The 27,928-nt window shown below is 46.7% G+C and overlaps 1 protein-coding gene across 4 annotated transcripts in view; it reads left to right on the top strand.

Moving 5' to 3' along the window:
* The window catches only part of ATXN1 (ataxin 1), a 477,765-nt gene that overhangs the window by 122,271 nt on the left and 327,566 nt on the right, over window positions 1-27,928 (top strand). For all 4 annotated transcript variants that reach the window (XM_075532432.1, XM_075532414.1, XM_075532440.1 and 1 more), the window contains one exon: window positions 8,919-9,044. The gene's annotated coding sequence lies outside the window, so the exon portion shown is untranslated. The remainder of the gene's footprint in view (window positions 1-8,918; window positions 9,045-27,928) is intronic.

A 27,928-nucleotide genomic window follows, 5' to 3' on the forward strand; every position in this document is an offset into this window, starting at 1 on the left:
TGGTAGCCACTAATGACCTTTGTTCTCGCTACACTTGCCTTTTCTTGACAGAGGTTTGCTCTCTGGCTTATTTTATTTTTATATGCATGTATGTACATAAAATATGTATGCATATTATATATACATATATATGTATGTGTGTATACACATATATACATACATACCTATGGAAAGTTTTCATTCTTTTTGCTTAGTTATTTTGTTTTTGGTATGTTTACCATTTATGAAGCACAAAAGGGACGGATGTAGAGAGACAATTATTGATGTAATAGCATATTAAGAATAGGGGTGGGGGAGGTTGAGGGGAATTGGGGAACAAATAATGAATACAAGAGGAGAGAAGATGCACTAGACCTTATTGTGTTGATGAATACACAACACTTTTAAATGTGACTGAACTATGGACATCTATGATATGTGAATCATATCTTAAAACTATTGGGAAGGAAAAAAATGTAAGTGAAGTCAAACAATATTTGTCCTTGGTGATTTGCTTGGGTTGCCTTCTTAATAATACATTAAGGTTTAAAATTACATAGTTTATCAATCCATTTCATGGAAGTTTTTTAAAAAATTTCTTCCATGATGCTTGAGGTAGTTAGTTTATTGTGGCAACCTGGCTGATAAACACATGTGGGGTTAATTGAAGGGCAGAGGGATAAATGGCTCAGTAAGCCTCGCCTTTCTAGTTCTTGGGTCTCTTGCTTTCTGATGGTTGCACCAGGGTGCAGCTGCCTTAGCCAGTTCCCTCCTTAAGCTTGCAAGGCTGACTTCCTGCAAGACCTCCCAGAGGAGAAGCCACATGGACCACCCCGATGCAGCCCTGTGTGCTGGAGCAGCCGTGTGGAGACCCCTGCCAGCACTGAGATGTTCACACATTCATTGACTCGGCTTTTCTCCTGCAGTCGGTGTCATTGTATGTGTTTTTTCAGATGGAGTAGGACTTTGTGGATTGATGTTGGACATATGGGTTAATGGTTTAATGTTGGACTTGTGGGCTTGGGCAGCACTGGATTGGGATGTTTTCTTAATGTGTACTTAACCTTTATATAAAACTCTCTCTTATACATGAATTTCTGTGGATTAGTTTCTCTAAAGTACCCAGACTAACACAATGCTTTAAAAATTATATTGACTTTATCTGCTGCCATCCAGTCAATTCTGGCCAACTGCAACCATAGATCAGCTTTCCAACGCAGTAAATCTTTATGAGAGCAGATGGCGTCAGCTGTTTGCCACAGAGCACCTGGTGGGTTTGAACCCCCAACCTTGTGATTAGCAACCCAACACTTAACTGACAGCACCATGAGGTGCTATATTATTGATGCCAAAATTGGGGGAAAATATGTTTGCTTTTCTAAAGAGAAGCCTAGAATGCACAATTCCAGGTCCTGTCTTGTAGAAATGAACGACGCGTTCCGTACAGCTAACGCTTTCCTGTTCTCCCTTCATGGTGAATGGCATGATCAGAGCTACAGATACCAAGAGCTGGAAGGAAACTCAAGGTTTTGTGGTTTAACTTCTAGGAGGAATCTGTAGCGCTTCTAAGAATTGCTAGGTCAGCACTTCTCGCTTTGAGAAGCCTGCAGTCCCTTGGGGAGAGAGTCTGTAAGACGAAAAGTATTTTTATAACAAACGATGACATTATTAACTCATTTCACTCCCGCTCTCAAAGCGTTATAGTGCAGTAATCCAGAGGACACACGGTGTGATATTATGTAATAATATTTGGACGATCAGCATACGATCAACTGATCGTGTAATTCAAGAAACTAGTATTTTACGAATAACTGATTCAGGATGTTACAAAAGATACATCGAAAGTACAAAGTAGATGAAGGAGTTTTAATATTAAAGGAAATTCAAATGTCAATGACCTTTCAAGATCCCCCATGGTCTCTGCCCTGGGAGAAACTACCGTTTGTTAAGTTTCGGTGTAGTGGTCAAGAAGAACACCCCCAGTGAGCTGAGACGTCTATTGGAGTGCACCTTCCTTTTTCAGAAACCTATTTATCGAGGCCAGATTTCTCTCCTATAGTGTATCGCACAGCAACTTCAAAGGAGAGACGGGTGTGCGAATTTAACTCCTCTTTATGAAGCCAGAGATTAGAAACATTTTCTTGGGTGTTCATTGTGGATCCAGGTGAAGTGAAATCCGTGCTGATTTCAGTCTTTTCTTCATCTATCATGATGTGGCTTTAATGGGCCAGTTGCGAGGATCGTCATGTTCTTGTTGTGGAATTACAATCCGTCATGAAGGCTGTAGTCTTTGATTGTGATCAGTGAGTGCTTCAAGCCCTTCCTGCTTGTAGCCAGCCAAGGCCTACCTACGTGTTCGTGAGTCTTCCTCCAGTGAAGGTGCTGCCTTCTTCAGATGCTCCGGCTTCTTTGAGGATTTGCTCAGCATGCAGATTGAATAAATGTGGCGGAGGGAAACAACCCTATACACACCTTTCCTGAATGTAACCCACACAGGAGCCCCTTGATCTGTTTGAACTGTTGCCTCTTGGTCTCTGGAATTCCCGTCCATTCTTAATTTGTCATGGGCTCCGCTTTCATTTTTAGTATAATATAATGCTTCCCAACCTTGTGGTTGGGGCTCCTGAATGGGCTCCTACACAGAGCAACCCTGTGTCCAACAGAATGAAACCCCAGCTGCTCCTGCGCCACCCTCCCAGTTGTTCCGTGCTCCAGAGGAGCTCATCGCTGCAGCGGCTATGTCAGTCCTTCTCGTTGAGGGCTTCCCTGTCGTTCGCTGCCCGTTGGCTTTAACAAACATGATGTCCACCCGAGGGCCTGGTCTCTCCTGATGACATCTTCAAAGGGCATGAGACGAAGTTTCACCATCCTCAGCTCTAAGGGGCGCTGTGGCTGAGAGTTCTTCCAAGACAGATCTGTGGTTGTTTTTTCTCCTGGCATCCATGGGGCTTTAAATATGCATTGCCAGGACCATCATTTAGATGCATCATCCCTTCGTCAGTCTGCCTTACTCCATGTCCAACTTACCATGGGTAGGACACACTGGACAATACCATGGCTGGGATCAGGTGCACCTTACTCCTCAAAGTAACATCTTCCTTTTCAACCCTTTGAAGAGGTCTCGTTTCACGATGCGGAAATGATAACCCGTATGACGTCATGTGTGTGACCCTCTGGCCCATTTTTTAACAAAGGAATACCAAGTTTGTTAGGTGGTATTTTTATTCCAGTCCATCCTTCTTTAAGACGCGTCAGAAAGGTTCTTAACTAAAGGGACTTCCATGTAGCACTCATGCCATTCCTCATGTTTCACTGTGTGATGACGTTCGGCCTTTCCTCGTCTACGTTGTTTTCATGTAGGCTTGGACAGTCCCATGTATGGAAATCTCTGTTTGAGAGAGTTCTGTGAATTGATTTGTCACATCTGCTCCCGGTGTCCCGGAGCCGTGCGTGTTCCCTCCTCCTCACACAGATGGCCCATGATGCAGAAGAGGTGTGGCACCCCAACCATAACGCTCTCCCTACGTGGGGCAGTTTTAAATGGCAAGGAAGACTTTTGGAAACGCAGCACATGTCTTTGTAAACACATCTACATTTTGCAACAGAGAGATGTACAAATACCACTGGGTTTTTATGTGTATTTCTTTTTTCTCTCGTGGTTCTTTTCTTTCTTGCATTACCTCTGGACACAATCCTACCAGTTAAAGCAAAAGAGGTGCATTTCACCAGCTTGCAGAAAATATAGATTCCCGCTTGCTGCACAACAGAGAGCCCCTCCTAACAGAAGAATAACGCTCATACTAACCAGGGACGGTGTCTTTCAGACTCAATGCCTTCCTCAATTTGTCTTCAAGCAGAAGTATAGAGACCATTTCTTTGGCTTTCTCTAATTCACGTGTCTGTGTCACGGAAAGAATGGAAACGTCTTCAATTGTTGTAATAATGAAAAGGACCTTGGTTATTGAGTTGCTCTATAGTGCATTATCTTCTCTCTCTCTCTCTCTCTCTCTCTCTCTCTCTCTCTCTCTCTCTCTCTCTCTCTCTCTCACATTCTCTCTGTGTGTGTGTAAATTGGCCTTGCCAGTTCTTACTTTAAAACTTAATATTGATGGTGTCAGATATGAAAAGAAAAATAATGTATAATTTATCAAGGATGCATGAGGGTGGGAGGGTGTTTGAGGGAAGTAAAAAAGAGGAGCTGATACCAAGGGCCAAGTAGAAAGAAAATGTTTTGAAAATAATGATGGCAACATATGCACAAATGTGCTTGATAAAACTGGTGTAAGGATAATTATAAGAGTTGTAAGAGCCCCCCAAAAATGATTTATTAGGGAAAAACAAACAAACTCAATAGTTAGATGCTTTGGTCACTTTCTATTGCCCAGGGAACACTGCCATTGTCTCTGATGATTTTTTTTAAAGCCGAATAATGGGTATTATCTGATTCCATATCTTGTTCTTTTCCTGAACATTGGGATGTTTGGGGGCGAAGGCGTTCAGTGGGCAGAGCGCCCTGTCCCTTACAGTGCTGTCTACAACATAGATGAAGGCGTCCTGGCATGTGTGCCAGCTAAGCCAGAGGCTTTCAAATCCAGAGCCAACCAGATAGACCAGACTGAGGGCTACCCTGTGAACAACGACAGGCTATCTCTCCATGTTCTATGATGATGGGGCGTGGCTTGTAGCACCCGAGATAAGAGACTCATTCATGGCAGGTGAAGACGTTTGATGAAGATGCTGAGGGACCAAGGCTGGTAGAAACGATGCACCCTTAGCTCCTTCTCTGTGAGAAGTCTCACTTAACATACACAGTAGGAAAAAAGACAATGGTAGAGAGGTAGTGTTCAAACAAAAAGCCAAACCCACTGCCATCAAGGCATTTCTGACTCACCGTGACTCGATGTGGGGTTTCCAAGGTTGCACATGTTTATGAGAGCAATCTCATTTTCCTCCCATGACTTGGCTGATAGGTTTGAACCTCTGACCTCCGAGTTAGACATGGAATGCTTACCTGACATGGCCACCAAGAGGGGTACTGAGTGACAGACAGATTGAAAGTCTCAGCTCGTCTGGGACAGATGGCCTCAATTTGTGTCCCATCTCTACCATGTACCCTTAAGGTGTGTAATGCTGGGCAAGAGAGTTAACTTTTTTGTGACTCAGTTTCTCCAGAAAGTTGGGACAAGTTCCTAGGAGAGTGCAGTGGTATCAGCCATCTGCTGGTGTGCGCTATGATTTCACGGTTTCCACTGCTGGGGACTCATGGCCCATCCTAGGTGACGCCCCTGCCCCTAGCCTCTCAGCAGAGTGCAGCTAAGTTGTTGGCAGGGGCTATGCGTTCCCTACAGGTTCAGCGAAGACTGTTTCCATCACTCAGGAAGCTACTGGTGGGTCCCCGCCCCAGGCCTGCTTCCCTGAACAGTAGTCAGCTGCCCTCAGGGTAAGCAATTCCGAAGAGACCAAGAGGGACAACCGAAGCTGGAAGCCACGTCTTTTAGGATTCTAATCTTCAAAGGGTTTGATAGAAGTTAAGTCACTAAACCGGGTTCACCCTAAGTTGGCGAGGAGTACACAAGAGCACAGATACAGAGAAGTCAGGGGCCATGTGGGGCATTCCTAGAGGCTGACAATATTTAGCCTAAGCTTCATTTTCTATTCCTGTCCACATATGTCCCTAAAGTCCCAACTTATAGACCAGCCATCTACTTAATGCCTCATGGGGGTGCCTAATCAAACCAAACCAAACCAAACCAAACCAAACCAAACATTGATGCTTATGTCTATCGACCCTGTAAGAGAGAGTAGAGTTGCCTCATAGAGTTTCTAAGACTGTAAATCTTTCTGGAAGCAGACACTGCATCTTTCCATGAGTTTGTTTTTAAAGGACTCCCAAAGCACATTCCAATACACTAAATGGCTGTCTGTCATTAATAGTTAATGTGCATGAAGTTAGTGAGCCCCAAGTCTCGGCAAGATGCCCCCTAACATGCTGTGTGACTGTCGGAGGTCCATTGACCTCTCTGGGCCAGCAGCTTTATTTGAAGAAGAGGTTTGAACTATGTTGCAAAGAACCCTTCCAGTTTAACATAACAAAACATCCAAGATAAACAAGAGGTTAAAAAATCCGAAATCCAGAAATTTATTTTTAGTGAAAGAAGGTAGATACTAGCCATAACTTGCAGTGGGGGCTTGCTTTAAATCCTCCTCCTCTCTCCAAATTCTGTTTTCGCTAAGCCCAGAGGCGTAAGATGTTTGTCATGCTTTGAACTTACTGGTTTCTGTTGATGTGTATCAATATGTTACTGTTCCCCATTTGAGTGGGAGCTGCGTTACAATTCAAGAACACTGCTCTGAGAAAAAATAGAAATCGTTACAGCCCCACTTTCTGCACCGATTGATAGCATCAAGGAAACCGAAACAAACCCAAATGCCATTTTCAGTCGGCCACTTTTTCAGCTTGAAGGAAATACTGTAATGTAGTTAAACTCAACTTGTTCACACATTAACCAAGGGAAGCCCTCTCCTCCTCCTCCTCCCCCTCCTCCTCCCCCTCCTCCTCCTCCTCCTCCTCCTCCTCCTCCTCTTTTCTCCTCCTCTTCAACGGTCTAAGTGCCTGGGGAAATATAACCGCAGGAGACCTGGCGGCAGAGTGGTTCACAAAGCCAGCAGTTCGAATCCACCAGCCGCTCCACAGGAGAAAGATGAAGCTTTCTATTCCTGTAAAAAGTTATGGCCCCAGAAACCCACAGGAGCAGTGCTGCCCTATCCTATCGAGTCTCTGTGGGTATGATGGACTCCACAACAGGGAGATTTTGTTGTTGTTGTTTTTATACTCAACCGGAAAACAAACAAACCCCAAACCCAGTTCTGTTCATCCGATGCTGACTCCCAGGGACCCTGTAGCACAGAGCAGACCAGAGCTGCTTCTAGAGTTTCGGAGGCAGCGACTCTTTAGGAGAAGAGAGGGCCTCGTTGCTCGCTGCAGAGCGGCTGCTGAGTTCTCACTGCGGGCCTGGTAGCTGAGAATGTTCACCACTGTGTCCACAGGGCTGCCCGCACGGTATACACAAACCCTGAACGTGCTTTTGAACAATACAGCAACAGCTGCGGAATGCTTTACTGTCTACGTTTTAATCATCCACACAGCAACTGAACAAGACGTCACACAATCGATGTGGCGTTGATTCTGACTCACAGCTTCTCCTCGGGTCGCAGAAGAGCACTGTGTTTCAGCAGAGTTTCGCTTGCTGATTAGTCAAAGGTCGATCACCAGGACGTTCTTTCGCTGCCCTTGGTGTGGGCTCCAAGCTCCAAGTGTCGCGTGAACAGCTGAGTGCCTTGTCTGTTTACAGCCCCAAGACCAGCTTGATGCTGTCCGAGGCCATCGTGTCCGTTTTGAAGCTCCAAGACCCTCGGCACGACAGAACACAGCGCTGTCCCCTCCTCACCGGGGATTATGTGCGAGCTCATTGTCACAGCCACTGTATCCCTTCGTCTTGTTGAGGCCCTTCCTATTTCTCACTGCCTGTCTACTTCACCAGACATGACGTCCCTCTCCAGAGACTGGTCTCTCTTGACAACACATGCAAAGTGTGTGAGGCTCAATGGCATCAACTCAATGGCATGGAGGCGATGTGTACTGGTGGCCCTATAGGACAGGGCAGCTGCCCCTGTGCATTTCTGAGACCGTCACTCTTTACGGGAGTAGAAAGCCACCTCATCTTTCTCCTGAGCAGCCCCTGGTGGAACCACTATGCCACCAGGGCTCCTACGAGGCATACAATGAAATTCTCTTACAAGCCTTGGTTGTGAGAGCTGTGGTGACAGCCCTGGGACTGACGATGGAGAGTTAGACTCACCGATGCGATTGAGCAGCTGCCTCTGACAGCACACTTCCAATGGCCTTTGCAAATCGATGAAGGAGGAGCTCACACCGAAAAGCCTAGAAAGACAAGGACGTGGGATTCTGCCCAAGCTCTCAGCTGGCCCTGGGCAGAATAACAAGCTGTGGGGTGGATTTCACTAAGCCCCAGAAGCAGCTAGACCAGCATCCACTGACAAGGGACCGTTATAAGCTCTCAACCGCAAAGGATAACTTTGCGGAGTGACCTTGTCACACATTGTTCCAGTGTGTAGGTTTTGTCAGCTGTCTGGAGTGGGGGTGCAGAGGCATGCATATTTTAGCCATTCGTTTGGAATTCAGTGTGTAAAAGAACTCCTGCCTTTTCAACTTGTGTGCAAACAACCTGCCTATTCCTCTCTTACACGGTGCCTTTCTTGTTCACTCTTAATAACTGCTTGCAGGGGCCCTCTTGGTGTATTGGGTTATGTGTTGAGCTACTCACTGTGAGATCAGCAGTTTGAAACCACCAGCCACACTTTGGGAGAAGATGAGGCAGTCCCAGAACTCCACAGGGGCAGTTCTACCCTGTACTATAGAGATGCTGTGATTCAGCACTGGCTTGATGGCAGGGAACATTTTTTTGGTAGTTTGAATAGCTCTTTAATTGAAGGGGCTGGGGAGGTCAGCTCAACCAGATGTCTGAGTCTTCTCTGGAAAGAATAAGGTGAAATTTTGTTTGAAACAACTTCCTGTCCTTGAGAGCACCCTTTCAGAGCCTTTAATCCTTCTGTATTTATTGGCGTCCGTGAATCAATATGCCAGGTTGCAAGCCTGTTCCCCGGGGTGCACATTTACTTCTCCAGCTGCAGTCGCTAGCCAAGCCTGCCTGGGATCCCGCTTCCTCCTCCCGATGCCTGCATTTTAGGACCCAACATCGATCAATGTGTGAGATATGTCCATCCTGGTAGTTAAATATGCCTGTTGCTGGTGATAAAATATACATTTGATAAAGACCGGGGATCTCCCAGAGCCCCCCACTAAGTGCTTGAAGTGACATTTCCATTCTGACCCTGTGTCTGGTTTTGTTCTGCTGCAGCGCTCCGGAGGCCAGCGAGAGGGCATGTTCTGAAGCCTCAGACGTAGTGCTGCTGTGGATCACGGACGCGAGAGAGAGAGTGGGCTTCCGCCTCTGTGGATGGTCTTGAAACACCCATGGTTTGGGGTAAGTCATTCCTTAGTTTACAGGGTCATTGGTCGTCGTTTCTTTGGCGTCTGGCTACATCGGATTCAAGGACATATTCAAGGGCACCGTATTCAATGCAACCAGTGCAACATCTGTGTCTGAAAATGTCCTAGTCAACATCCTCTTGTTTGTTTCTGAAATTTACAAACTACTAGGATCTGCACAGAGTTGTGTTTCTGGAGAGGAAAGGATCACAAATGAAGGCATGGTGGGGAGGAAAGCACAACACTCAAACAACAAAAACCCACTGCCATCAAGTCTGTTCTGATGCGTGGAGACCTGACATTGGGTTTCAGAGACTCAGCAGAGAGCCTCAACTTTCTCCCATGGGGCAGTTGGTGGGTTTCCACTGGCTACTGTGCAGTCAGCGGCTCCATGCCTAACCCACAGCTCCACTGGGGCTCCGTGAACAACAAAACACACCAAGAGCGAACAAATGGCAATTTCCAGATGCTCCATTGTCACTGAGAATGTAAGAAAAGACTACCGTATATACTCATGTATAAGCCGAGTATTTCAGCACAAAAAATATGCTGAAAAACTGCGGTTCAACTTATACACGGGTCAGTGGTACCCCAGCGAGGTGTAACATTTCACAGGTGATTGCCGTCCTCCTCTGTTCATTCAAAGCTCCGCTGACACTGCAGGGCTTTGAATGTTTGTTTACTCACATCTAATCAATCAGAGTCATCCTATGACATGGACAGCTCCAATTCACAGAAGCATCGTAGTGATTCACTTACGCTGAACTGGTAAGGATGTGTCTGTGGCTGTGCTCATCTCTCCCCTCTGGTGTCTGTGTTAATTCACGTCCTGAATTTCCCACCCTAGGCTTATACTGGAGTCAATCAGTTTTCCCAGGTAATAATTAGATACCTTGGCTTATACTCGGGTCGACTTATATTCGAGTATATACGGTAATCACACAAAGTGTAATGGATTCAATCTGGCTTCATGGGAGTTGAAGTTGGCTTCATGGGAGTTGAAGCCTGGAATGCCCATGGGAGAAGCTTTGTGAGTTTTCACATCTTGTTAACAAATAACTAGTTGTTGCTAGTTGCCTTTGACTCAGTTTTCCAACTCATAGCAACCCTATGTACACAGAAGGCAACACTGCCTGATCCTGTGCCATCCTAGTAATTGTTCCTGTGCTTGGGCCCATTGTTGCAGCCACTGTGGTACTCCATCTCCTTGATGGTCTTACTTAGTGCTTCTTAGCTACGCATGACCTCCTGAAAGAGCTCTGGTGTAGTGGTTACACACTGGGATACAGTCCGCAAAGTCAGTAGTTTGAAACTACCAGGTACTCCACGAGAAAGATGGAGCTTTTTACTCCTATAAAGTGTTACAGTCCCAAACCCCCAGGGGCCAGTTCTACTGTGTCCTGTAAGGTTGCTGTGAGTCACAATGGACTCAATGGCAGTGAGATACCACCTGCCCCGATTGACAAACTTGGATCCGAGGGAGGGGGATTTCAATTGCTTATGAATGAGTTGAAAACACTGTACACCAAGATCATGTGAACTTCCAAGGAATTTTTATCAGCCGACTATCGTCAGCTGCCCTTGAGTCTCCTTGGACTCATGGTGGCCTTATGTCTGACAGAATGTGCTGATGCCTCTTATAGGGCGCCAGGGTGTTTGAGTCCCCTGCTGCAGCTGCTGTGGGAATTCTTCTCTTTCCACCGCTGTCCTCCAGTTCCCCAAATGTAGCGTCCTGCCCTGGTGCCCGGTCCCTCCATCTTCGTGGAGCTGACATGTGTACAGCAAGCTCCTGGGACAGTATGCTGTTGCCGTGAGGCATCGGGCTCCCACTGGCAGAAGTTTCAAACTAGCTCCTTAGGCTTTTCCCTGGTCCCTCTTACTCTGGAAACCGCCCTGAAATGTGCACCCCGTGGGTGACCCTGCTGGTATTTGAAATGCTGGTGCCATAGTTGGCAGTGTGTTAACAGCACACCAGTCAGCACAGTAGAAAGAACTCACAGATGAGTGGTGGCTGATCAGCCTGGCCCATCATCCTTCCTGCAAAGAGAATCCTCAAATGGAAACCCAGTTCTGCTCCAATTATCATTGTGACAGTAGACATCTGACTCATGTGTTTTTTGGGTTTTTTTTTTTTTGCAAAGAGTCATCGGCAAAAATGTGGGTACCTACCTAAGGGTTCTCTCTGGCAAATATCAAATTCTACAGTTCATTCTAGTGAAATCAACTACAAAATTATGCCCCTTACATCTCACCCCATTGAATATACTGTGTACCCTTGGCGAATCACAAAGAGTCTTGGTGGCGTAGTGGGTTACACATCGAGCTGCCAACTGCAAGGGCTGGGGTTTGAACCCATCAGTCGCTCTGAGAGAGAAAGATGAGGCTTGCTGCTCCCATGATGATTTCAACTCTCCCACGATGATTTCAACTCTCCCATGATGATTTCAACTCTTAGAAACCCAATGGAGCACTTCACTCGGTCTTATGGGGTCATTATGAGTCAGAACCAACTTGACAGTAGTGGGTTTGGATTTCGGTTTGGGCACATTGTGATTTGTAGAGGAGCTAATTGTTGCAGCTAAGTGTGGAGGACCAGAGCCAGGAACCTGGCTATTTTCCTGTCCCTGCCTGCCACCGACCAGATAAACCAGGCCTTTGGGTCAAGGTGAAATGGCAGGTTCTTAGGTTAATAATTTACTCCCTCTTAACATACAACAAAAAGTGACAGTGTTACGCGAGTATTCAGGCATCTTGTGAATTCTTGTCTTTGTTGCCTCCTATTTCCACCTCTTTGCTGTTTCTTTGTCGCAGGATACCCACCGGTCTGTTAACCCTGTGGAGCATAGAACCTTGTTTTACAGTGAGCAGCGTTTAGTTAGCCCTTCTTTCTGATGATGTTCTCTCCTCCTGAAGCTGAGCTTGGAGTGCCACTTTCTTTGGAGCTTAGATGCCCCTCTCGCTAGCAGCTGGCTGCCTGCCCCCTGAGGGGTGCATCACTTGGGTTTCATAAGAGCACTTTCTTTCCCTCGTGCAAACGTTGAATTAGGAAGTGCAGGAAGCCACATTAACACATACGGTCTTGAAATGGGAAAGCACAGGTCGTTTTAGCTGGAGATGCCGCTCTGGTGCCGCTCCTCCCAGGGAGCAGCGTTTTTCCCTGTTGGGGAAGGCCGTCCACCTTCCCCTCTGTCTTCCTTCACACTGCCCCCTGAGGGCACCTTATCAGGCTGCCTGGGGAGATCTGGGTCAGGCAAAGGCTTCTCTGGCTCCACTCTTAGAACACCAACAGTTGGCATCATACAATGCAGCAGTCGGGGACCAAAAAAAAATGTCTTCCTCTGGGTTACTCTGTGCCAATTTGCCGCTATTTCAACCGGAATGCAAGCTGCCTGAGGGCAGGAATCTGTGCCTGCACAGATGGCACTCCTGAAGGCTTGCCAGGCCAAGGACTTCTGGTATCCCTGTGACCCCAATGAGCACATCGAAGCCACAGATACTGCAACTCGAGACGCCATGACTATATTTTAAAGTTGTACTTTAGTGAGATCTATTTTAGTGAAATGTTGGCCGTCATCACCATTTTAAGAGTGTAATGAGTGCCATGCATGACATTCACCACACGGCACGCCCATCAATGCTATTTACATCCCCATCAACATAGCATCCCCCAGACAACAGCTCCCCATTCGCCCTCCTTGAAGCTTCTGCATCTACTGGAACCCTCTCGTCTCTACGCATGGGCCTGCCATAGAAAGTCGGTATAAGTGGAAACAGACACGACTTGCCCTGGTGTGCCCGGCTGATTTTGCTCCGCATGATGTTTGCGATGTTCATCCATGCTGAAACATGGATCAGAGATTCCTTTCTCTTCATGGCTGAGTAATAGTCCATCTGTACTGCACTGAGTTTATCCACTGACCTGCTGACGGACGGATGGGTTGTATCCCGCTTGGGGTACCGTGAGCATTGGGATAGGCCTGTCTGCGTTGCTGCTTCCAATTTCTTTAATTGTGCTCGCTTTGCTCCCTGGCCAGGGTTCTAGGTTCCTTGCCCCCTGATCTCCCGACTTTTGCTTTTGATAGACTGTTGGCCTTTGGGCGGCATGTGGAAAGTTTTTATGCAGAGCGCCAATCTTATTTGCCATATCTTTTCTTTTGTGGGCCTCTCTGCTGTTTCCCTCCAAGGTGGCTCTAGGCTACAGCTTCCTCCATTCTCATTTTCAGGAGTCTCTCGGTACGTTCATCCAGGTGGACCAGAGAAACAAATCCATGGACACACATATGTGTATAAGAAAGCGCTTTATATACAAGAAATTGAACATGGAGAAAACATCCCAGTCCAGTCCAGATCAAGTTCATACATCTGATGTTAGCCCATATGTCCAATACCAATCTATAAAGACCTCTTCAAATTTTCAAGATGCATGCAATGATACCAAATGTAGAAGATCACAGGCCAGTGGGTAGAAAGTCTTTGGATTCAGTGTCATTGGAAACATCTCAGCGCTGGCAGGAGTCTCTGCATCAGGGTGGGTCCATGTGTCTTGTCAGTTGCTATGTCTGCCAGGTTGTGAGCAGAGTCTCCCACCTCCAAGGAGGAAGTACCGCATTTTCCAGAATTTCCAGGAGAAGGCCACGCCCACACAGAGGCCTCATTGGCTATCTCTGGATTGACAGCCTAGACTCCACCCCTACCCTCTTAACCCTTAAATTGAAACCAGTTGAGGTGACTACTACTCTAGGGTTAATGTAGGCTCAGGCAGTCCTCTGTTCTTTATGCTTACACTCTGGCCTTTTACATTTGTTCAAGGGGTTGGAATTCTGCCCCAGAGTTTCCCATTTGGTCCCCAGTTACTTATCTCTTGGGGTGTCAGTCAGAACAGTCAGGCTCAGAACGGTCAGGGGCAGGGGTTGGGTGGGGGTCCCACTTTTGCCTGTTTGTTTGTTTGTTTTCAATCGAGTGGCCTATCTTTGTCCCCATGAACTGCACAGTGAGTGGAGAACAGGTATCTGAGACTGCTGTATCCTCCGTCTGTCTCTTCTCCCAGAGGGGAGCACATAGTGCGTGGCCCAGGTCATAGTTCCTTACTAATGTCAGCAGCCCCCAACCCTGAGGTTTACAACAATTCGATCCTCATTTGCCTGGTTCTTTGAGGAGGGGATGAGTTTTCATTCCTCTGAACCCTGAGAAGCCTGGCTTTATCTGACTCCACAGGGCTGGGATTGCAGGCGTTGGGGGAACACTTATTTATGCTTCTTTCTCCTCAGCCACCAACTCTTTCTGTCCCTGGCTGTGGCCATAGCCCCTGACATATATGGCATGGTGGGATGGTAGGGAGCCAAACAAGCACCCTACACCTGCAGGGAGCTCTGAGGGTGGAGTTGGGGGACACAGTTATGCAGGACCCTGTGTACTTTCTCCTTAACTCCCAAGACCACACCACACTACATTGGTAGTCTAGGCTGTCTGGCATTTCTTTCGCCTCTTAGAACTTGCAGGTCATCAGTACTAGTGGTAGGAGAGCACACCCATCACTAACAATGATGAAGTTAAGCAGTGGTGGACACAACTCAGTGGCCATGGCCTAGAGGACTTGAATCAGAAGCAGCTGTAACACTCCACCACCAGCACTACCACCACTGCAGCCCCCTTTTGTTTCTCTTGCTCCATCACGGGGGCAGGCTTGGTTGGATTCTCCAGGAGAAATGTGGAGACTGCCGCTGATTCTGGTACAACTCCTGAACATGGCCTCGCTGGTGCCGCAAGCCTTGTTCAGGGATCCGACCGTCTAAAATTAACACAGAGAGCTCTTGGGAGCCTCATCAGGCTGTAAAGTTAAAAAAACAAACAAAACCCAAAACTTAAAAAGTGATGTAATCAAGCAACTTCTTAGCTGTTCGGATAACCACCTCCAAATGCAGTTTTCTGGTTGAAAATTCTGCCACTCTGGAAATCAGGGGTAACAAGGAGGGGGGCGGCGAGGTTCTTGGTGTGAGCTTGGAGAAGCTCTGAACAGATCGCCCTCTACGTGGGCTCTTTCCATCCTACAGACGGTGGGACTGAGAGATGGAAAACTGCACCTTTTTATTTCTGTCTTTGAATCTTTAAGTGGAAGAGCAACTGCAGGCAAATACACATGGCCAAGCGTGTGATTTAACAGTGCTTGGATTTGGGTGAAATGCCACCTGTAAGCGCCGCTATTGTGGAGGACCTGGTGGCGCTGCAGTTAAGTACTTCTCTGCTAACCAAGAAGTCAGCTGTTTGATCCCACTATTTGGCTGCTCTGAGGAAGAGAAGCTGTGGCCATCTTCTCCTGGACAGACGGCCGCCTTGGGAATCCTCAGGAGCAGGCTTGCCCTGCCCGGCGAGGTTCCCACTCACCAGCACATTACAACAAAGTGGTGTGTGGAGTGTTTGCTTCCATGCCACGTTCCAAAGTTCTTGTTGTTGTGAGCTGTCCTCAAGTCAGTTGTGACTCATAGCGACCCCGTGTACAAACACAGCAAAACGCCTGGTCCTGCGCCAGCCTCACAGTTGTTTGAGCCCATTGTTGCAGCCACTGGGTCAATCCATCTTGTTGAGAGCCTTCTTCTCTTTTGCTGCCCCTCCACTTGACCAAGCAGGATGCCCTTCTCCAGGGACTGGTCTCTCCTGACAGCATCTCCAAAGTACGTGAGACAAAGTCTCCCATCCCATCCCAGGTTGAGAAAGTCCCATGCAGGTTTGGGAAGAGAAAACCCAGCTGTGAAAGAGCATCAGTCGGGTCAGAAACTGCCTCTTGGATCATTGGACACGTGCATGGGAAAAGACAGGATGCCCTTAGCTAGGGGTACTGGTTTGGAAGGCGGGTGCCCTTGGGAAGAGGGGCAGCACTGTCGGCTTCCTGAAGACTGCCATTGCCCTGCCTGGTCATGCTGTCCAGCTTCCGGACGTGTGCTCGCCTCCTCCCGAGCCCGTGTCCTTGGAGGCAGTAGGCACAAGGCCTTCTGCCACATGCGTTGTGACGCGGTCACCTTGCTCATGCTATCACGGGCTAATACTTGCCTAAGACCCTCAGAGAAACCAGGTAGCATGGTTGGGAGTACACCACATCCGCTCAGGAAATGGAGTGACTTATCGCAGAGTAGGCATCCTCTAAACAGATCTTGATTGTACTTGGTAGGGTCCTTCCCATGGCGACAGCCTGGAAGCTTTGAAGGGAGGTGTTTGCGGTCCATCAAAGGAAATCACAAGGATCTGTCCATGGGGTTGGGGTGGGGGTGTCAGCTGAGGCGAACATGAACTCTTTGTCACACAGGCCCCCACATCTCCATCTGGCAACAGCATCACCTCTGCACTAAAACCTGCCATTCATCTCTCTTCCTCTTTGGATTTTGAGAGCATGGTGGCTTCCAGCTTCCTCTCAGTTGGGTATTATGTAAGTACCTTCACCTTGCATTGAAGCTGAAGCGTGTCATTGCCTAAGGAGCTCCTCGGTGGGGTCCGACGGATGCTTATTGAGCTTGGTTCCTCTTCTCTCATCAGAGGTGCCTTGGAAGAAAGGTCTGGTGATCTGCTTCCCCCAAACCAGCCACTGAAAGCTCGCTAGAGAGCAGTTCTACACTTGACCCACCTTGGGTTACCACGAGTTAGAGCGGACTCCCTGGCAACCAGATTATTTTTTTAACAGGACCACCAGTCCGTGATGGACACTTCCTCTTTACTCTTTGTCCGTCCCTTGACCACATGTGTGCTAGTTCCATCTCTGAAGTACTCTGGTGGCCCACTCCTCTCTATTCTTGCACCCTCACCCCATGTTAGACCATTAGCACTCCTTGCCTAGACTACCACACCGGCTTCCTAAAGAATATTCTTCCTTAACTGCCCATGCATTCTACAATTTTGAGAATTATTTTACCCAAAGAAAGATGTGATTGAATTCTTCTAATCCTCTGGGAAAATCCTTGATAAGAAACAAAACCAGGCTCACTGTGACCATGTAGAACAGCAGTTCTCAGTCTGTGGGTCACGACCCCTTTGAGGATCAAATGACCCTTTCACAGGGGTAGCCCAAAACCATCGGAAAACATCTTTCAGAGGGTCTTAGGAACCGAGACACTGCTCCTCTATCTGTTTCCAGGCGGGTCAGCCCCCAAGCAGATACGCCCACAGACAAGTACCCAGCGTGAAGACTGTTACCCATGCTACACTATGCTTCATGACAAAATTTCATTTATTTTGTCATTAGAAATAAATATTTCATAATATATAATGACATGTTTTGTGATTAATCATGATGCTTTTATTATGTTCAATTTGTAACAATGAAAATACATCCTGCACATCAGATATTTACATGATGATTCATAACAGCAGCAAAATTACAGTATTGAAGTAGCAATGACAATAATGTTATGGTCGGGGGTCACCACCACATGAGGAAGTGTATTACAGGGTGGCGGCATGAGGAAGGTTGAGAACCACTGCTGTGGAACACAGTAGCACTCGCTGCCCCTTGGAAGTCCGGGTCAAACCGCCTTGTCTTCTCCCCGTGGGCCAGGTGGCTCCAATCACCCATTGTGGGTTAGCAGTTAAGTTCTCTCACTGCCTAAAAGCCTTAATAGGAGGTGGGGTATGTGTTCTCATTTAAGTGTAAAGGTTTTTGGTTCATTTCCCAGCCTGTGCTGTAGGGTAAGCATTCAAATGCTAACCACAAGGTCAGGGGTCCAAAACCACCGGATGAGCCTCAGAAGAAAGATGAGGCTTATCTGCTCCTAGAAAGATTTATTGCCGTAGAAACCCATCAGGAATGATTGAAAGGCCAGCGGGCCTGTTTCTTTGTTTTGTTTTATAGTCTCAACAAGATAAGATTATCGCATGGTATTCAAGGCCCCTGTGACTCTCTTCTCAATTCCTCATTTACATCATAGACCTCACCCCTCCCTCCCCGGCCCCTCTCATCCTCATGGGCCCACATTTAGTTTCTCCTCAAACTCATGCTATGAGACCAGGCTGACTCACGGCGACCCAACAGGACAGGGTAGAACTTCCCTGTGGGTTTCCATGACTGTGGCTCTTTACAGGAGTAGAAAGCCGCATCATTCTTTCATGGAGTCACTGGTGGTTTCAAACCGCCAGTTCCAGGAATAACCCAGGACCCTTTTCAACTAAATAGCCTACCGGTATATTTTAATAGGCAGGATTTTCCTCCTATTGGTTCTGCTGCATGAGATTTTATTTCTCTATGGGGTGAACTCCTACGTATTGGTGGAGCCCAAATCAAAATGACTCGTCTTCACGTGTTATTGCTGCATGGGGTGATCGCTGCGGATGGCTTGTGAGAGTAGGCATTGGTTTATTTGAAATGTTGTAGTCCAGATGTCAAGCCCATTTCTGCTCATCGTAGATTTTCACTAGTGTTTCCAGAGGAGGAAAGGAAGACATGCTCATCTGGACACACAGGAAAAGGCTGCCAAGGTAATCCATGGGAAATAGTCAATGAAGATAATGGAATTTTCCATGAATCTTCCTAAGTCCCCTCGTAGAAATTATGCTTCAATTAAGGGTAAGAAGCATGTTTTAGTTAAGCAATGATCATCGAGAAAGTCAAAGCACACGATTGAGACCATTTTCACAGCGAAGCTTGGATTCAGCACCAGATAATTTTACCTAAAACTCTAGCCTACACCTTTGATGTTACAATGTTCTAGCATTGACTAGAAATCACTTCAGCTCCTTGGTAGTTGTATTTGTGAATTTACTAGCAATTGCTTTTTTTTTTTTAAACTATTTTATGCCATGCATAATCAGACTGGCTAAATCAGAAATTCAAATAAATGACACATCCAGTGCTGGCAACACTATGCGACTTTGTAGTATTTTTATCTGAAGTAATTGAAAAAGCCACGCCTGGGTAGCATTAAAGGATCGATGGGATGCTTGCAGTTCTGAGAGGCTATTCCACTTTAGGAATACACTTGTTACTATTTTTTTTTAATTTTTCAATTTCTCAGAATTCTATTTGGTTAAGATAGCAGAAGAGAAAAATAGATCTTGGCTTTAAATGAAAAGGAAAAGCCAGATCCAAAATTAATTTGGCATTCTCATAGCCCCCCCCCCCCACCTTCTCCAAGTCAAGAGTAGGGTGCTTTCTAATATCACGTGTTGAAAATGTCACTAGATGTTTTATTTAAAAAGCCTGCCTTATAAGGATCCCTGGTATGCTTTCTGGGTAAGCACCGATGTTCCCCACAGGTCCCAGCAGCCCTCTGATGAAGAAGGAAGAGGCTCTCTGCTCCAGTCATGATTGACAGCCTTGGAAACTGCCCATGGGGTTGATTTGAGTTGGGTTTTTCATTGACTGCGCTTCATGCACTTTTCAGAACTCTCTACGAGGGATCGAACTGACAACTGCCACCCACAAGGGCAGTTCTGCTCTGTCCTGGAGGGTCACTAGCAGTCTGTGCTGACTCGATGGCAGCGAGTTTGGTTTTTCCGTCTTAGCTCACCTGCAGCTGTAATCATTTTGCAGAAAAGAACTTGAGGTTCCTGTTGGAGAAACATGGCTAGTGAATGTCCATGCTGGCTTTACTCATTGCTTTTACCACACTGCCCACATCCACATCATGGGCCAAAGGCACCCTGTCTCCAGAGGCCACCACTAGGGTATGGTACTTTGAAAGTGCCTGAACGTACTGTTCTAACCTTTCATCTCCTTTTGTTAGGGTAAAATGCATGTAAGACCAAATCTTCCATTTCAAAGTATAAAGTCCAATGCTATTTATTACAATGACAGCATAAATAACCATCTCCAATAACAGTTTACAAAACTTTTTCATTCCCACCCCCCCACCCAAAAAAAAAGAGAAACCCAATCCCACTGCTGAGCAGTTGAGTCTGACTTATGGGAACCCTATAGGACAGGACAGAACTGGCCCACAGTGTTTTCAACACTGTACATCTTTATAGATGCAGCTGCCAAGTCTGTCTCTTGCAGGGTGGCTGGTGGGTTCAAACTACTAACCTCTTGGCTAGCAACTGAGCACTTTAACCACAGGTCTCCTTAACATACACCTAGTGCCCACTGGACAATAAGTCCCCATTGCCTCCAACCTCCATCCCCTCGTAATCACTAATCTGTGTCTGCATACATTGGCATACACCAGATATCTCCTATCTGAATTATTTTATTCAACATTATATGTTGAAGATTTGTCCATGTCCTTGCAGGTATCCAAATTTCTATTTTCTCCTATTGACTGAATGAATATTCCATTCTTCTGTTAATGGACATTGGGGTTGGCCCTACTTTGGGGCTTAGGTGTACAGTGCTAGGGTGTAAACATAGCTGTTTGGGGTCCTGCTTTTCTCTCTTTTGAATGAAATGAAATTTTTTGAATTCATAGGAATGGAATTGTTGGGTTATATGTTATTTCTGAAGGACATATGTTATTTTTTGAAGGTCAACCACGCTGTGTTCAACAACACTACACCATTCTACATTGTATTCTGATACGACATCATTTCCCACTGTATTCTATGATATGACATAATTTCCCACTGTATTCTATAATATGACATCATTTCCCACTGTATTCTAGGATACGACATCATTTTCCACTCTATTCTATGATACGACATCATTTCCTATTGTATTCTTCAATGCAGGACCATTTACCGTCCCACTAGCAATGGACAGGTGTTCCCATTTCCCCAAATCTTCGCCATCATTTGCTATTTTCCATTTGTTTAATAATAACCATCCTGGTGGGTGTGATCTCAGTGGATTTTCACACAGCCTCACGATCATTTTCTCATGCACAGGTTCACTGTCGTGATTAGCATGGTTGAGTCTGCTCCACGTCATGGCAGCCTCCCTTGTCACAGACTGAAACACTGCACAGTCCCGTGCCATCTTCATGCTTGTTGGCATGTTGGGACCCATTGTTGCAGCTGTTTGTATAGAAATAGGGGCTTTCCTTCCATCATGCTGGCAGACAATAATCAGTTGTGGTTGCTGCCTTTTTTATCTGCTGAGCTTCAAAAGCAGGTCACGGGGTTTTCCCTCCTGTGTTCGTCTGGAAGCTCCAGTCAGATTGGCCAAGGAAGGTTGACCCTGCTGCGATTTGAGATTCGGTGGCAGAATGCCTAACATCGAAGCACATGAAGGCCACCTCAGAATGACAAACTGGCAGGACAGGTGGTGGAAGGCTGTTAATTTATCCACACTTTATTGGGTCGATAGCTAGCAATAAAGTATAGTTCACCTTTTAACTTCTGAAACTGGGTCTTCTCAGAACTAGGATCAAAAGAAGATGCACAGATTTGTCCTCGTTAGCAGCTGAAGGAGGCGGCACGTGTCCCGTGAAGACTGGATGCCTTCGGAGAGGTGGTTTTGTTCTTTGGAGCAGACGGCTCCCACTTTGGCTTCAGCCTCTGCCTGGCTGCGTTCTCCACGGCATTTCTGCACACAGCCTTGTGTCTGGGTGATAATGCCACCAATTATGTAGATGTCGTTCTGTGGTTGACTTGGGCTTTGCTCTTCCTCTACTACATTTTCAGACAGAATCCTTCCATCTGCCTGCCCCTGCCCCTGCCCCTGCCCCGCGGCAGGCAGAAGCATGCAGTGGTGGAAGCGTGGTGGGGAATAACATTCCCTCACTTTGGGGTTCTGTTATTCAAAGCAGAAGCCTCTCTTCCTGCCTGGGAGCGGGAGCATTGTCATTTTGCTGCAGGAGTGGAACAGTAGTAAGGGTGAGCATAATTCTTCTTCTATTTACATCTTTAATGAGCCACAATTAAAAGTAGTGAGTTGGCATGCCAGAGTGGATGCGTTATTTTCAGATTTCTATTACTGCAATTGCCACTGCTGGTTGAAGTTGCACTTCACGGGCACCCTGGAGCTCCGAGAGCCTCCAGAAACCAAGCCCAGAAGGGGCTAATCCACTTCCTGAGGGTTAATGGGACACCAATGGCTTTCTGCTGTCCTGAGGTAGAGCTTCGCCGACATGCAAGGAGCCTGTGATGTTTGAATCTTCTTTCACGGCACAGCGATTCCTTCTGACAGAAGGATGGTGTGGATTGACTTGCGCTGGAGGTGCTGAGAGTTCTCGCTCTCTTTCCTTGTCCCTGTGGTCGTTGCAAAGACAAGGTTGGAGCCCTCTCTCTCCATTGGATTCATGGCGTGGATCACAGAGGCAGAACACCAGCTCTTGTAAATTGCCGTCTCCGATGTATGACACAACCCACGGCTTATTAGCAGTAGGTGCTCTCCAGTCGGTTCCATCTCGTGGCCACCCCGCACTCGACAGAGCAAATCCCTGCCCGGTCCTGTGCCATGCTCACAATGGTTCCTAACGTGTGAGTCCATCGATGCAACCACAGAGTCCATCCATCTTGTTGAAGGTCTTCCTCTTTTTCACCGCCCCTCTGTTTTGCCAAGATGAAGTCTTTCTCCAGGGACTGGTCTCTCCTGACAACATGTCCACTGTCTTGTGAGACAAAGTCCCTTCATCCTGGCTTCTAAGAAGCATTCTGGCTGCCTTTCTTCCAAGACAGATTTGTTTGTTCTTTTGGCCGGCCGTGGCACTTTCAGTATTCTTCACCAGCACCATAATTCCAATGAAGTGACGCTTCTTCAGTCTTCCTTGGTCGGCGTCCAACTTACACTTGCATATGATGCAATTGAAAATATCCTGTCTTGGGTCAGGTGCATCTTAATTCTGAAAGTAACATCCCTGCTTTTCAAGACTTTCAAGGAGTCTTATACAACAGGTTTACCCAACGCAGTGTGTTGTTTGACCTCTTTGCTGCTGCTTCCATGAGCATGGACGCAACCCAAGCCTTAGCTCGGGGTTGTCAGGGGTCCTGGTAGGCACCTAGAAGCCCTGCGGCTACATAGTGAACCTCTACCCACAAAGTCATGAGTTCAAACCCATAAGCCTCTCCAGTGGAGAAAGATGAGGCTATCTATTCCGATGAAGATTTAAAGTATGGGAAACCCACAGGGGCAGTTTTACCCTCTCATATAGGGTTCCTATACATGAGAATTGGCTCGGTGGCAGTAAGTTTGGTGTTTGCCTTGGGAAGATGTCTGGCTTTGGGTTTGAACTGCTAACCTCAAGACATTCCCCAAAAGAAAGATGAAGCCTTAAGAGAAAGACAGGTTGCTATGACTTGGAATAGACAAAGCAGTGGTCGGGTCTTTGGGTTTTGGAGGCCAAGAGAGGAGTCCTGGTGGCACAGTGGGTTGAGTGCTGTTAACTGCAAAGTTGATCAGTAAGTCCACCACCAGTTGCTCAGGAGAGAGAGGGGGCTGTCTGCTCCCCTAAGGTTTAGTCTTCTAAACTTTAAGGAGCCGTTCTACTCTCTCCTGTAGGGTCCGTGTGAGTTAGCATTGACTCAGAGGAGTGGGTTTGATTTGTTTGGCTTGGGAGGCCAATAACCCCTGATGGCGCAGCATGTTTAACGTTGAATTGGAACCAGCTTGCTGTTAGTGGGTTTTATCGGGAGACCCTGTGTGGTACAAACAATGAATGCACCCGTAGCTGAAAAGTTGGTCCACCTAAATGCACCTGGGAAGAAAGGCCTGGTGCCAACCCTCTGGAGCACAGCCCACTGTGGCGCACAGGGGCCACCATGAGCTGCAGGCCGTTCTGTGGCAACGTTTGGTGCCAGACCGTCACCATCGCTCCCACTCTCTTTCCCCCTTACTCCCACTCGCTGGGTTCCCAGGGTGCTGTACTGTCATCCGGGACACTGTCTTGGGAACATTCGGATGCATTTCCCACATTAGGCATCACTGCACCATAAATTACTGTAGACGGCAAGGCTTCTTGGCGGGCATAAAGCCTGATATTGGAATGCTTGTAATAATTTATCTTTAACATACTGTCTGAGCATTTCTAATTGAGTTGTGGAACTCGGCATTGTATACTCGAGTGTTTATGGTAGAGTTGGTGTTAAGGAGAGTTGTCATGAAATACGTATGGCTGGCTCATTTACAGGAATCCCTGCCCTGTGATGGATATATTACAGCTCAGAATAGATATATCTGGAAACTGGTGGTGCTTCTGAGATCCGATACCTAGTTTTATATCGATAATTTTGTATAACTGTTCTTGAACGAGAGCAACCCTGTTGGTGTCGTGGGTTATTGGGCTGCTAACCTCAGGGGCAGCCGTTTGAATCTACCACCTGCTACAATGGAGAAAGATGAGGTTTTCTGTTCCTGTAATGATTTACAGCCTTGGGAACGCCCAAGGGCAATTCTTCTCTGTCCATTAGGGTTGGTAGAAGTCAGAATTGACTCCATGGCTGTCTGTTTTTTCTGTGTTGTTGTTATTGAAGAATCCATTTGCTATTGTCTGCCTGGTTTTATAAGCTCCTCCCTCCACCTCTGATTATGAATATTTAGCAATGGCATCTATTCATATGCTAATACCAACCGCTTCTTCATACTAATATGTGAAAGTCTAAAATAATCCCAACCCACAAACTAGGAAACTTAAAGAGCTGAGGAGGGATTTAGGTACCTACAGGAGGAATATGTCTTGGACATTTGACAAATAATAGTACCATGCCCACATGCTAAACTGATCTGATAGGCATTGCCTTCTCAATTTCCCAGCTGATGACTAACAATTATGATTCACGTATTTCTGAGAATCGGCCTTCCCCACCCCCTTACCATTTGCCTGGAGCAGTGCGCACGTTAGCGGGGTTTCTTGGGTGAGCAGTAAAAACGAACCGTGCCACGCCTTGTGGCGTGGCTATTGCATGATACATTTTCCCCAAGCGTGACACGGTTATTTTAAGGTAAGCCATTTTCCCCTGCTCAGAACGCCCAGGCTGTAGGCAGCCGTGACTTGACACACAGCTGTTGATTTCTAGTGTGCTGAATCCGAGCCTCTCTTCCTCTTTCCAAGAGCTCCTGCATCGTTCTCCGTCTGCTGCTAGGTGTAAAAGCTAATTTCGTTTGGAGATTATCTTATTATTTTTTTCAAATGCACCTGGCATTCGAGCTGTGACATTACCTGCCTAAACTGGGCTGTTGTGGTCTGGGACGAAGAGACCCAAGAAAATAAAATCTGAATTTTTGATCCCCCTCCCCCACCCGCTTTTGGAAAGGTATCAAATAAGGCTTTACATTAGTGATCAATTATGTGTGACTAGAGTCTTGGTGGCATAGGTGTTGGGCATTGGGCTGCGTTCTACTCCCATAGACAGTTATAGACCCTGAAACCCACAGGGGGTCGCTATGCGTCAGCATTGACTCGATGGCAGTGAGAGTGTGAGTCACTCGACATTATTTCTTAGCCCCTGAAACAGCTAAAGTTCATACAGCTGAACCACTTAGGTGTGAAGCCCTACACGTTCAGAGTGAGCAACAGTTGGAGTAGCAGGGAAGGCCGCATGCATGAGGCCGAGGAGCAGGGTGGTTTCACAATGGAAGCCGGCCAAACCTATCCTATCCTATCAGAATCAAGGAAGCCCATCCCAGTGGCTGCTGGTGACCTTAGCATCTTGATGATTTAGCATGGCGGTTCTCAACATTCCTAATACCGCCACCCTTTAACACAGGTCTTCTTGTTGTGGTGACCCCCAACCATAACATTATTTTCTTTGCTGTTTCTTTTATATATCTGTAACTTTGCTATGGTTATGAAATATAATGTAAATATCTGATGTGCAGGATGTATTTTCATTGTTACAAATCGAACATAATTAAACATAACTAAAGCAGAGTGATTAATCACAAAACAATTTTAATTATATATTGTTTCCCAATGGTCTTAGATGACCCCTGTGAAAGGGTCGTCAAACCCCAAAGGAGTCAAGACCCACAGGTTGAGAACCGTTGATAGCAGCTACCATCATAAATGCTGGGGTCCGGGTGGGGACAGGTCAGAATGATGGAGAGTGAGGAACTTGATTGCTTTGGTGGGGGGGAGAGAAGGTGTCCCCCAGAAAATCTAGGTTATAATTCCTGATGTGCTTCCCATTTGTGACTTTGGGTACGTTACACGCCTGGCTCCTCAGAAGTGTTGGATAATCCAAGGTGTGGTCATTACATAATCTGATGTCCATTTGAGAGGATTAGGAGTGAAGGGGTGGAGTCTGGCCTGTCAATCAAGATATAACCAATGAGGCCTCTGTGGGGGCATGACCTTCCCCTGAGGATTCTGGGAAAACTCTGGGATTTCCTCCTTGTTGGTGGAAGACATATTTTCTCTTTTTCACTCCTTTGGAGGTGCTCTACTGACTAGACACATAGACCCCGTGCTGCCCTGGGAGCTCAAGGAGCCACGTGGAGACCCTGGCCAGCACTGAGATGCTTACACCGCCACTGGATCCAAAGATTTTCTACCCACTGGCCTGTGATCATCCTGCATTCAGTGTTATTGCATTTGTTTTGCTAGTCTGAAGAGGATTTTGTAGATTTGTATCCGGCATACGGACTAATATCAGACTTATGGACTTGATCTGAACTGGGCGGGGATGTTTTCTTAATGAATGTTTGCTCTTGTATATAAAGCTCTCTTTTTTAAAAATAATTTTATTGGGGGCTCGTACAATTCTTATCACAATCCATACATTCATCCATTGTGTCAAGCATGTTTGTACATTTGTTGCCATCATCATTCTCAAAACATTTGCTTTCTACTTGAGCCCTTGATATCAGTTCCTCATTTCCCCCCTCCCTCCCCACTCCCTCATGAACCCTTGATAATTAAAAATTATTATTATTTTGTCATATGTTATATGTCTGACATCTCTCTTCACCCACTTTTCTGTTGTCTGTCCCCCAGGGAGGAGGTTATATGTAGATTCTTGTAATCAGTTCCCCCTTTACACCCAACCTTCCCTCCACCCTCCAGGTATCACCACTCTCACCACTGGTTCTAAAGGGATCATCTGTCTTTTGATTCCCTGTGTTTCCAATTCCTATCTGTACCGATGTATATCCTCTGGTCTAGCCAGATTTGTAGGGTAGAATTGGGATCATGACAGTGGGAGGAGGAAGCATTTAAGAATTAGAGGAAAGTTGTATGTTTCATTTTTGCTACCCTGCATACTGACTGGCTCGTCTCCTCCCCACAACCCTTCTGTAAGGGGGTGTCCAATTGCCTACAGATGGGCTTTGGGTCTCCACTCTTTGCTCACTCTCATTTACAATGACATGATATTTTGTTCTTTGATGGTTGATACCTGATTCTTATACACATATGAGTGTCTCCATGAATTTGTTTCTCTAGTCTACCCAGACTAACACACATGGATAATGATAGAGACTGCTGTCTGTTCAGCCATCCCATCCCATGTCTGAGGGTCATAGAAGACACCTCTGAGGAAGATGGGACGAGAATATAGTAAGAGGAGAAGATGATGTAGTGGAAGCGCATCCAGAAGCCCTGGAGAACATTGAACATTTCGGCATCAGCCTTCTAGAGTTGGCCCCCTCTCACTGGGACTCTGAGCACAGCAACATGAAACTCTGCCCAGTCTTCAGTCGTCCGGGGGTTCTGTTGGCCTTGAGATCACAATGAGCCATAGAGTTGGCACTGGCTGATTTCCCCAAGTCACTCTTCTTAGTCTGGTAGCTCTGCTGAAACCTTGGCCATGTCACAGCAGCATGTAAGCCTCCATGGAGAAGCAGGTGGTGGCTCAGGATGAGGCACAGTGGCCAGGAATCAAACCCAGGCCTTGCACATGGAAGCTAAGAATTCAGCCGCTGAACACCGGCGACATTCACCTGAGATCCTCCCATGCAAATCCATCTGTTTGATCAAAGAAGACCTGGCAAAGGCAAGAGCTTGGCTGGGGGTGTCCTTCACGACCTATGGCATCCCAAAACTGGGGTCCTAATGCCTCTGACTAGGGGGCCTGTGGATGATGTTA

Source organism: Tenrec ecaudatus, chromosome 1 (genome assembly GCF_050624435.1).
Source record: "Tenrec ecaudatus isolate mTenEca1 chromosome 1, mTenEca1.hap1, whole genome shotgun sequence".
NCBI classification, from domain to species: domain Eukaryota; kingdom Metazoa; phylum Chordata; class Mammalia; order Afrosoricida; family Tenrecidae; genus Tenrec; species Tenrec ecaudatus.